The sequence below is a fragment of the Pleurodeles waltl genome, chromosome 8 (assembly GCF_031143425.1).
Source record: "Pleurodeles waltl isolate 20211129_DDA chromosome 8, aPleWal1.hap1.20221129, whole genome shotgun sequence".
Classification (NCBI taxonomy): Eukaryota; Metazoa; Chordata; class Amphibia; order Caudata; family Salamandridae; genus Pleurodeles; species Pleurodeles waltl.
Genome location: NC_090447.1, coordinates 989,511,302 through 989,522,985, shown reverse-complemented (window position 1 = coordinate 989,522,985; position 11,684 = coordinate 989,511,302).

The following is an 11,684-nucleotide window of genomic DNA, read 5'->3' as shown; positions in this document are numbered from 1 at the left end:
CACCACTTGTCATCTTGGTCACGCTTGGCTTTGCGTATGGCTGACTTGTAGGACTTTCCAGCTAGGCGGATGGCAGTGGCATCCTTGGATTTAATAGCTTGGATTAAGCGCTTATTTAGGGACCAACACATTTTATTGAACCCGCGGTGCCTACCTATGGGTCTCTTGCCATCATGGGCTGGGGATACTAAGAAGTGGGCTGCGATATCCCTGAAGCATGAGGCGTGGATTAAACTTATTTCCTTATAGGGGATTGCGGACCCACCTTTAGGTTCATTAATGTGGTCTTTAGGGTGTTATTGGCTGCGTTGATGAGTGCGGGACGAGCCACAATCTTGTCCCACTTTAGGTGTCGTTTGTCGTTAGCCAGGCTGATACCCTCTGGTGCTGCTACTGAGGAGTTAATCATGGGCGAGAGGTCGCCCAAAGCTAATGTGTGAACAGAGAGAGGATTGTGATCACTTTCAGTTCTTTCAACAATCGTCATATCGATGACTAGGGGCCATAATCTTATGTCGAATAGACAGTAGTCGATTCTGCTGGTGTGGTTGGTTTTGTTGAATGTGTGATGGCCTTTGGTGTCTGATTTCGTTCTGCCATTTAACGCCCTGAGCCCAAATTCCAAGGTCAGTGACTTAACTTGGACAGCAACCTGCGCCCATCTCTTGATGGGTGGAATGGACAGGGCGGGGATAGACCAAGCTCGATCCTCCTCGTCTGTGGACCTGAGTTCATCCCAGTCTAGAGGTTCGAATGTGACATTAAAGTCACCTGCCACAATGGTTTTATGATGGCGGGGGCAGTTTTGCAAAAGGGCTGCCAGGTCACAAAGGGTTTTGGAGACTTGACCCCACCTGACCCCATGGGTGTAGATATTGAAAATTTTCACAACAGTGTCAGGCCCAAATGATAAACGAAGACCTAACAGGTCGGGAGAGTCAGTGGGTAGCTGTAATATATGACAGTTAAGTGATGTTCTGATCCAAACGGTCAAGCCCCCTGAAGGCCTTCCTCTAGTACTAGGCACGGCAGGGATACGGAAGTTTGAATAGCCTGTTCGAAAAAGTGGATCGGTTGACCATGTCTCTTGAAGAAGACATATGTCAGGTTCATCAATAAAAGAGGTGAAGGATGGAAGAGGGAGGATAGATTTCAAACCTGCCACGTTCCATGAGACAAGTCGTACCCCAGTGAGCGGTTGAGCTATCCTGTCTAGATGCCTGGTATTCGCATGATTAGCTGCCAGAGGTTGATTTGGCAGGTGTGGTTGAGTCGGAAGAAGTGGATCATTACCCATGTTGGTCAGTGAGACCTGGGGTGAGTGGTGATGTTCCTCTAGTGGAGCTGGCCTGGCCCTGATGGGGGAAGTGCTTGCAGGCTTAGCTATCAGTTCTTGATTTGGTGGGTAGTATTCCTGCAAGATGAAAGATGCAGTGTTGTCATATTTGCACAGTGAACTGTCAAAGGTCTTGGGGAATATATAATGAATAGGAGAGAGAATACTTGCACTGGCAGTGTTAGGGATTGCAGCAGACCTGGGGGTGATTGATATTAGTTGGCTGCATGGTATTTCAGCATAGGCCAACATCATGAGGGAGGCAACAGCACAGCAGAGGGCCCCTACCACTAGCCAGTCCATTGACCAGCCCTCCACCTCCGCTGCAGCTAGTGGGCAGGAGGCCCCACCACAGGACCCACAGGCCACCAGCACCCCTCCCCCTGCAGAAGGTGAACCACCCCGCATATGTTCCCTTTGACCCCGACAGAAGCCAGAGACACCTGCCAAGACCACCACCAGGGAATGAGACTCTCCTGATTGTCCCCCTTGTTTCCCACACAGTCATCTTGTCCACTTTGAAATGCCTTTGCTCCCCTTCCTATGACCCCTTGGACACTGGACCTGTGCTACAAACAGACTGGAACAATACCCTGGACCTTCCTCCATCATCAACCCATTCCATTGCATTTTTCCTTGGACATTGAGGACTGGGCAGTGTCCCGTGCATTGTAAAGATGTATGTACTTTTTATTTGGATGTATGTATTACTAATATATTTCTCTTAATACACTCTTTTTACTCTATTTTGGTTGTCCTTCCATTATTCCTGAGGGGCACGGGGTGAATATGTAATGTTATTGCATCTGGATGTGTGTGTGGTGTTGGGGGTGGGGGTATTGCGTGTTGCATGTGTGTGCCACTCTCTTTTTCCTCCTCCCCTCTGCTGTGTGCTAGGCGGGAGTACTCACCGTGGTTGTCTTTGCCGGGCGTTGGTGTTGATAGTGGAGCAGAAGGTAGAAGACCATGGGGAAGACATGTAACTCGGGCTCCATTGTGGCTTGGTTCTTTCTTGAGGGTCCAGAGGTAAGTCATTTCCCTTCTGTGCAGTGTTTCTGCCAGGCTTTAGATGTCGTTGGTACCCCCCCGGAAAAGGTGGTGGATAGGTGGGTCATATTATTGTGGCCGGTACATTGTCTTCCGCCTAGCTGTTGGCGGTTACCGCCATGGCGCCTGTTGATTTCGCACTGGTGGTCGGTGTGTTAATGTGGCTGGCTGTCTGAGCGGTTTCTGCCATGGTCATTATTTCATATTCCTTACAGCTGGCCTATTGGCGGTATTACCGCCGCTTTATCACCGACCGCCAGGGTTGTGATGAGGGCTCATATTTGTTTGGAGGAAGTTGATTGGTAGGTTATATTCAGCGGTAGATGCCCAAATTTAAAAAAAATTTGTGAACGATTTTAAATACAAAAAGATATATCTTTGTTTAGAACATAGGATTAGTTAGTATATGCGTAGATGTAGTTCATGTTGTCCTACACGTCTGTTGTCTCATAAGGGGATGAGGGGACAATGTTTATTGAGAGGCGTTATGTGTATAAGTTAAGTTTAGAATAGGATAGATAACTGTAGGGTTAAATTAAGATAAGTTAGTATAGGTTAGCTTAGTGTACGTTAGTGAGTAGGTTAGGTTTTTAATAGGTTGTGTTTTTAGGGGCCAATAAATCCTGTTATATTTTTGCCAATTAGGTGTTCATTATGATTGAATCTCTGGGTGTTCTCATACCTGCAGTGGCCAAGTTGGGGAAGTGCCTTAGGGTATGCATTCAGTACTGATTTACATGTATGACTGTGTATCCGAAAAAGACTAAGGAGCTGTCTGATTGGCAGCGCTATGACATCAGCTACTCAAGACAGTTTTCAGCGCAGTTCCTGACACTCTGATTGTGTATGGATACATTATCTTTGACAGGTAGTGATGCAACATCAATTGTCATTCCTAAGATCTGTCACAATCATTTTAGAAAGGTTTTGCACAATAAACTCCACTTTATTTGGGATATCGATACTGGCACACTGACAGCTGCCATTGAATGAAGAGGACTCATTGCCAGCTGTCACAACACTGGCATGATCTTAAGCACAGAACAAAGGAGATATTGTCCATGTGCCATAGACTGGTGCTACTGGGTGATTTTACATGTGAATGTTGTTCCTTCCACATCTTTATCCTTTGATGTGTGTGTTGCCTCCTGTGCCATGGGTGGTGCTGTTGTTGAGGTTGAGGGGGCCCCACACACATCAGGGGATAGAGATGTGGAATCAAAGGTCCCGGCAGCTGCCCTTTGTGGGAACACATAAGACATCACTGCAGCAAGGAGGAACTGCTCATTTCTCAGCACCGCAGCTACATCACAGTGGTAGGCAGACATGTTTTCCCTAAGGGAGGCCATTTCCCGGTGTATGGACTTTAGGGCATTTTCTGTACCCCCAGCTTGTTATCTATAATGCTGCTGCCACTTTGGAAGGGCAATTGTTCAAGCCTCTGCCTCATGACAGCAGCTGTGTTGACCAGGAACTGCTAGAGTCTACAAAGCGGGGAGCGGGTGCCTCTGATGGCAGCTGAGTTGTCTTTATTCAGACTGAGGTACATCTGCACTTCCTGTAGCTCACCTACCATGGTCTCCATCCCCACCTACACCTGCTGTGCCAGCTCCTGCTGGACTCCAACCACTGTCCTCTGAAAGGTGATTTCTGGGTCCTCAGAGTCCAGGGTTGTGGCAGAACTGGTTGGTGCTGTATATTGGTAGTTGGGTGGTTCATGTGGAGACCCCACAACACTGTGAGGGTCATTCTGACCCTGGCGGCCGGTGGCCGCCAGGGCCACCGACCACGGGAGCACCGCCAACAGGCTGGCGGTGCTCCAATGAGCATTCTGACCGCGGCGGTTCAGCCGCGGTCAGAAGCGGAAAGTCAGCGGTCTCCCGCTGACTTTCCGCTGCTCTTTGGAATCCTCCATGGCGGCGGAGCGCGCTCCGCAGCCATGAGGATTCTGACCCCCCCTACCGCCATCCAGTTCATGGCGGGAAAGCCGCCATGAACAGGATGGCGGTAGGGGGGGTCGCGGGGCCCCTGGGGGCCCCTGCCGTGCCCATGCCAATGGCATGGGCACGGCAGGGGCCCCCGTAAGAGGGCCCCGAAAAGTATTTCAGTGTCTGCCTTGCAGACACTGAAATACGCGACGGGTGCCACTGCACCCGTCGCACCTTCCCACTCCGCCGGCTCGATTACGAGCCGGCATCCTCGTGGGAAGGTCGTTTTCCCCTGGGCTGGCGGGCGGTTTTACTGGAACCGCCCGCCAGCCCAGGGGAAAACTCGTAATACCCGCCGTGGTCTTTTGACCGCGGCGCGGTAATTTGGAGGGCGGGATCCTGGCGGGCGGCCTCCGCCGCCCGCCAGGGTCATAATGAGGCCCTGTGTGTCTCCCTGCGACTGGAGGTGGTGTCTGGATGGAACCTAGGACATCCTGGAGAGTCTCTTCACTGACGGTCGGCAGCTGGTCATCCATGTCATCTGTAAAATCCAGGACAGCCAGGTCAGCTGGAGGTAAGCCGTCATCCTCTGCAATGTGATAGTAAAATGTCAATCTTTGACTGTAGTGGCTGCTGACATGGCTCATCATTTACTTGCTACTGGTGGTTCAGTGACATGTTACAGGCCCCAGGTTGTAGTTGTTTATTATGTGTTACATTGTGCATCACACATAGGGCAACCTTTCAAGGTATTTGGTGCATTGATCCCACACCACCATATTCCTTGAAGTCTTCTTGCCACAGCAGCTTACATTTACAATGCTGTTCACCATGGTAGACATTCTCACAGTAGTTTAATGAGTGTTGTCACTATTTTGGTGCTTTACTGCATTGGCACCAGTAATTATGGCACTAGTGCAGCAAAGCACAGGGAGGTCTATTGCTTACAATTCTTTTGTCACTTTGTCATTTGCCTTTAGCAGGACTCACAAATGTGGTAATTAGATGGCACAGTGCAACCTTTATGGATTGTCATCTCCATTAGTTTGCCCCTCCCTGCATAAGGGACATTTCCTTGCATACAGCATATTTTCCACAGGCATATGTTGGTGTAAGGATGTACAATGTGAATCAATACATTCATTTTGTGACACAAGGGGAATGGCCAGCTTGGATCCACATTGGCAACTATTTCAATGATGGTACTGTTGTATTACGGGCTAGTGACATTGGGCCCATAGTGCAACATTGATGCAGCTTGTGGCTGTTATTACGCATGAAGGTGTCCCTTTGTGCACAACGCAAACCATTCCCACGACACAGGCAACCTTGTTTCATGGTGAAACTAAAGCTACTTGTACAGCAGCACAAATGATGATCACAGACATGCCCCATATGCTGTATATGTTCTGTTTTGTGCGGCGCAGTGTAGCAGCGAGGTGGAGTGATGAATAAAGAGGGGTCATTGGATAGTTGTTGTAGTTAATGTTCAGGCAATAAACATATGGCCAGTCAGCATAGCTGAGACACACAGGATATTCACTTTCACAGTTTGAAGTCCAATCAGCTTTGGGCCGGACCCCCTCCAGGTGTGCTCCATGAACCATACAGTGGGATGTCCAAAGTTAGTTTATGAACCTTAAGGATAGTATCCTGGAATGTCAATGGCCTAGGAGATAAAGTCAAACAGGGAGTGGCGCCCCAGCACATCAAACCAGATTCCCCTGAGATGTTTCTCCTACAAGAGACTCACCTCCTAGGTCATAGGTGTGATGCCCCTCACCATTGGGGAAATAAAAAGGCTGCTAATGTGGGCCATTCCACCTCCTCTAGAGGATTAGTAATGTTTGTGAGGAGAACACTGCCCATGGTCATTTGACAAATATGGCCCGATCTGCATGGTCCCTATGTGGTACTCCCTGGGACCTGGGAGGGGGGGGCATCTTAAACATACCTTCAGTAGATATCACAACATGACTTCACAACTCAGTACTACCAGCCCTGACCACTCTGCTACACAGTCTTTCAGATGGGGAAGTAATCATGTGAGGGGACCTGTACGCAACTGCAAATGTGCAGGTGTATGTTTGCAGGGGACAGTGCATCGCAGTGCAGATGATCCATCATGAGGCTGGGAGATCACCACCCAAGGCCCCCTCAAACTCCTGAGTAGGCTACATTGACCTTTGACACAGTCAGGGGACTGCTGATTGTGCACTGTGAGCATGGTATAATCATAGGGAATGTTTATGGCAACTAAATCAAAGAAAAGAAGAGATGGACAGATTAGTTTGTGTGAACACTTTCAACCCTGCCGGCAATGAAATAATAAAAATCATTGAACGACATTGGGGTTTTGTTAGAAGATCATCTAACCAATAAAGAGCTTCCACTATTTTCATTCAAGAGAGGGAGGAACTTCAGGGATGCCTTAGTGAGAGCTAAATTACCAGAACCACCTAAAGTAACTCTAAATGCTTTGTGGGGTCTCCCGGCAGTGGCTGGACACTATAAGTTTGGGAAGTGTCTGGCTTGTAAGTTTAGTTTCAACACCAATGATTTCATTCATGATAACATTGTGAATAACTTAAATATGTTCACTAATTGTATACAAAAGATGTTGTTTATGCTATATTGTGTCCATGCCAACTACTGTATGCAGGAAAAACCACACAAAACGTGAAATGTAGAATTCTCCAACATAGAAGTAGGATCAAAAACGGTACCACTGGAGCACCTCTTGTGGAACATTACCAGAGCCTACAGCATATCAATGATGACATAAAGTGGCAAGTGATTGAACATGTCAGGATGGGACCAAGGAGGCGACATTGACATTCTTCTATCCAAGAGGGAGCTCTAGGGGATGGACAGGTGCAACACGATTTGACGAGGATTGAACACATTAGAGGATTGGAGACAAGCTTCTGCTACATAACAAGATCACGGACTTTATCACCTTGGCTTGTGAGAAGAGCTTTAGTTATAATTACCACTGCTTTTGACTTTATTAAGTATAACAGAAGGTACAAATTCATATAATATGAACATATATACAACTATTCTAGAGGGATTTACTATGGGAACTATGAATACAATAGTTCAATCAGGGCTGCATTCCCAATTCAAGGGCACTGTTTATTTAGCATTATTAGATAGCCAATACCCACATGCATTGTAAACAAATTATGGCCCTCATTATGACATTGGTGGTAAATCCTGCATACTGCCGCGGAGACGGCCGCCGACATACTGCCGCGGTGGTGAATATCCGTTTGCCATATTATGACACACATACCAATCCTACAGAATACTGCCACATACACAAATCCGCCAGCCCAAAGGTCAGTGCTAAAGTGGCGGTGCCAATACCCATACCGTTACGCCAACAAAACAACGCCCACCACATTATGACCTACAAATCACCAAGGCGGACATTCCGCCACACTCAGAATGGACACCCACATACAAGACAACTCTACATTGGCCAATACTAAAAACACACACCTGACATTCATACACACACCACACACACCCAACCACAGCACTATAAAACACACACCCACTGTACCCACAACCCTTTACGAACAACAATTACTGCCAGGAGATTGATACTAACAGCACAGAGACAACTAGACACACACACCATATACACCCATACATCCCTCACGCACCCCACATCACACACCACCACATTACTCAACACACTCTCACCAACACACACCACACGACACCCATGTCCCCACAAAGGAACCCCCGTTTCACTGATGAGGAGTTAAGGGTAATGGTGGAGGAAATTGTCAGGGTAGGGCCACAGCTGTTTGGAGCACACGTCCAGCAGATATTTATGGCAAGGAAGATGGGGCTATGGTGGAGAATCATGGACAGGGTGAATGCCGTGGGACATCATCCAAGAACAAGGGACGAAATCAGGAAGAGGTGGAACGACCTACGGGGGAAGGTGCGTTACGTGGCAGCAAGGCACCAGCTTGCCATACAGAGGACTTGCGGTGGACCCTCAGCTCCTCCCCCACAGCTCACAGCATGGGAGGAGCAATCCTGAGGGACTTGCTGGAGTAGTTGGAGGACTGGACACTGGTAAGTCAACATTTACCACTTATCACCCCCCCATACCTGCATATCATCTCACCCCCTCACCCTCACTCACATCACATCACTCCATTCCACACAGAGAACCTACACCTGTAACTAGTCCCAATGTCAAGCCCTGCATGCCATACCAATGCATAGACAGCCCTCCCAGTCCTGCATGCACACCCATCACCAAAGCATGCACAGCATAGGGAAACTAAGAATCACACAATACATGACCGTACACAGTCAAAAGGTGGCAGATCAACAGCAGCAATAGAGGAGAAGCCAGGGATATACAATATGTCACAGACATGAAGCATAATACATCACTTACATCCCCAAAGGTGCCCAAGCCAATGTCAGCAGAGAGGAGGTGCCAGGACAAACCGGTCCCCCAACAGAAGATGCCCCAGTGATGACAGTAACTCTGGACTTCTGGATCTGGACCAACAACCTGGCCCATCAGGGACCACTGGACAGTCGGTCACCCGAGCCCACTCACAGTCCACCACAGAGCCTCCTCCATCAGTATCCAACACAACAGCACCCACCCAGCGTACCCACACCTCTGTCCCCAGGACACGACAATCAGCAGTGTGCCCACCTGAACAGGGACCCCAGGCCACACCTCTTACCCAAGACAGTCAGGGACCTGGAGTCAGTGGGCACACCGTTCAGGGGACAGAGGCACAGGCCAACAGGGACACTGGGAGGACCGCTGTGCACCAGGGGGAGGACAGGCCCAGCGAAGCGACTCTCCAGGAGGAACTCACCGAGATCCTGGGAGCCTACCAACATTCCCAGGACACAATGGGCCAGATCCTTGACAACGTACAGGAGAACAGGCAGCTGCAGGAGGGACAGTGTCAGGGAATCAGTGAGGAGTTGCATGTCATTAACACCACCTTGATCTCCATAGCAGGGGTGCTGGCAGACATGGCTAACATCAAGTCAAGTCAAAGAAACTTTATTTCGGCTACAAGAGCCATAAAAGCGCATAGCAGCAATAAATACAAATAAATACACAAGGTAATAAATATAACAATACATAAAATGATAAAAATGGAATAAAGATAAAATACACTCACACAGTGCGATGGGACAGTCTAGTTGGAATCATTAAACAGATAAGAATTTCCCTCTGACAAACCAGCTAGCTCAGAGGAAATTGGCAATGGCGATCACTAGCGTTGGCCTAGTGTCTGATCTGAGGATTCGCAGGGATATTCAGAGCTGCGGACGCCCAGCAGTCTACATGCCGGGGCCTGCCATTTCCTACATGAGGCAGTGTACGCAGGGCAGACAAAAAGGACGTGAGGGAGATTCTCGATGGGGGCTTTGCAGGCTGGACAGGCGGTTGATTCATTGTGTGGCCAGCGGCTGGTGAAAAGTCTTAATGGTAATGTTCCAATGCGGAGCTGAAAGTACAGTTTCCTTTTCCTTGGGACCGTGATTATGTCCCAAAAAGCCTCATACTTGGATGTCTCTTTTAAGTTAACAAACTCACAGGATAATGTAGTGTGAAGTGCAGCCCCTATATCTTCGTGATCTGCCATTTGCCAATATAGTTTCTTTAATTCGCTTTTCGAGGGAAAGACAGAGGTGGTTGGTGAATTCCAGAGTTCACTGAGCCCGAGTGAGTAGAATGACCCCTTGATGTATCCTAGCCAGGGGATTCTGTGAAGATGATCCGCTTTTAAAATAACCTGCAGGGCTTCAGTAAAGGTTTCAAGCTCTGGAGTAGTCCAGAGACGCCGCCAGTACAGCAGAGGGCGTAGGCGGGCTTTTTGACCGATGCGTTTTATGCCAAGATCCTTAAAAAGGGGGAACAGTGGAGTGCTTGGCGGAAGGGACACAAGGTTTCTCAGGAAGTTGTTCTCTGCAATGGTTATGTCTTGGATTTTAGAATAACCCCATAGTTCGGCCCCATAAAGTGCTGAGGTTACAGCCTGGGATTCGTATATCTGTATTGCTGGGCGAATTGGTTTTGTGTGTGAGAGGTGAACGTTTTTTTATAGTATCCCTGTTGTTTGCTTTAGTTTTAAGGCTTGCTTTCCTATGTGTGATTTCCAAGACATGTTGTCAGTCCATGTTATACCCAGGTAGCTGAAAATGCCCACCTTTTCAAGTGTGGTGCCCTCTAGTGTAAACTTCCCTCTAAAAGATCTATGGGGATTAAGGGTCATTAGTTTTGTTTTAGAGGCATTGATTTCAAGTCCCCGCGTTGAGCAGGATTTCTCAAAACACGTTAGGAGTTTCCTTAGTCCACTAGGGGTCTTGGATATCAAGAGAGTATCATCTGCAAAGAGCAAGACAGGGATTTTTTGTGTGCCAAGTGATGGTGCGTTAGCCTACACTCTAAGCAGGGAAGGGACGATTTCATTGATATACAGAGAGAAGAGTGTCGGGGCGAGGACACACCCTTGCCGCACACCCCTTGATACATGGATTCTATCAGTTAGTTGACCCTTGTTGTCCCACCTAACTCGTGCGTAGTTGTCCTCGTGGAGCCGTATCAATATTGCTAGGATATGCTCCGGGATTCCCATTCGGGAGAGAGTGTCCCATAGCTTGTTGCGAGGTAAAAAGCAGACTTTAGATCCACAAAAGCTACATAAAGGCTCCCTTTGCCAATAAGCACTGTTTTCCAGTATAGAAATAGGAACCTGAGGGCTTGATCAGTGGTAGATATTTTCTTCCGGAAACCGGCTTGGAGGGGACTAAGGATATCATGTTCGGTCATCCAGTCTTCGATCTTTCCCAAGAGGCAGTGGCAGAAGACTTTTTGCACACAGTCAATTAGACTAATTCGTCTATAGTTGCAGGGAAGTGATCTGTCGCCCTTTTAAAAGACTGGGATAACAATAGCCCCTTTCCAGGACTCTGGGATAGGCGCCCCAGATGCTATAGCGTTCGCTATGATGGTGAGGTATCTTGACCAGGATGCTATGTCGGCTGAGAACAGGTCTGCTGGGACACCATCCGAGCCAGGCGCCCTGCCGCGTTTTATGGTGCCTAGGGAGTAAGTTATGTCACTTTGAGAGAACAACTGGGGTACTCAAGTGGTGGGTGCTAAAGAAGTATTTAGGCAGGGGTCCATGCAAACAGGAGTGGGGCTATCATGGTCATGGGAGTACAGTCTTCTAAAATGATCTACCCAGTCCTTCGGGGCAATGTTGGTTGTAATGTCCAATCCACTGCTTGCTGGGCCTCGCGCTGCAAGGGACCAGAACAGACTACAGTTCCTCTTGCGGACAGCGTCACTAAGTGCTGTCCAC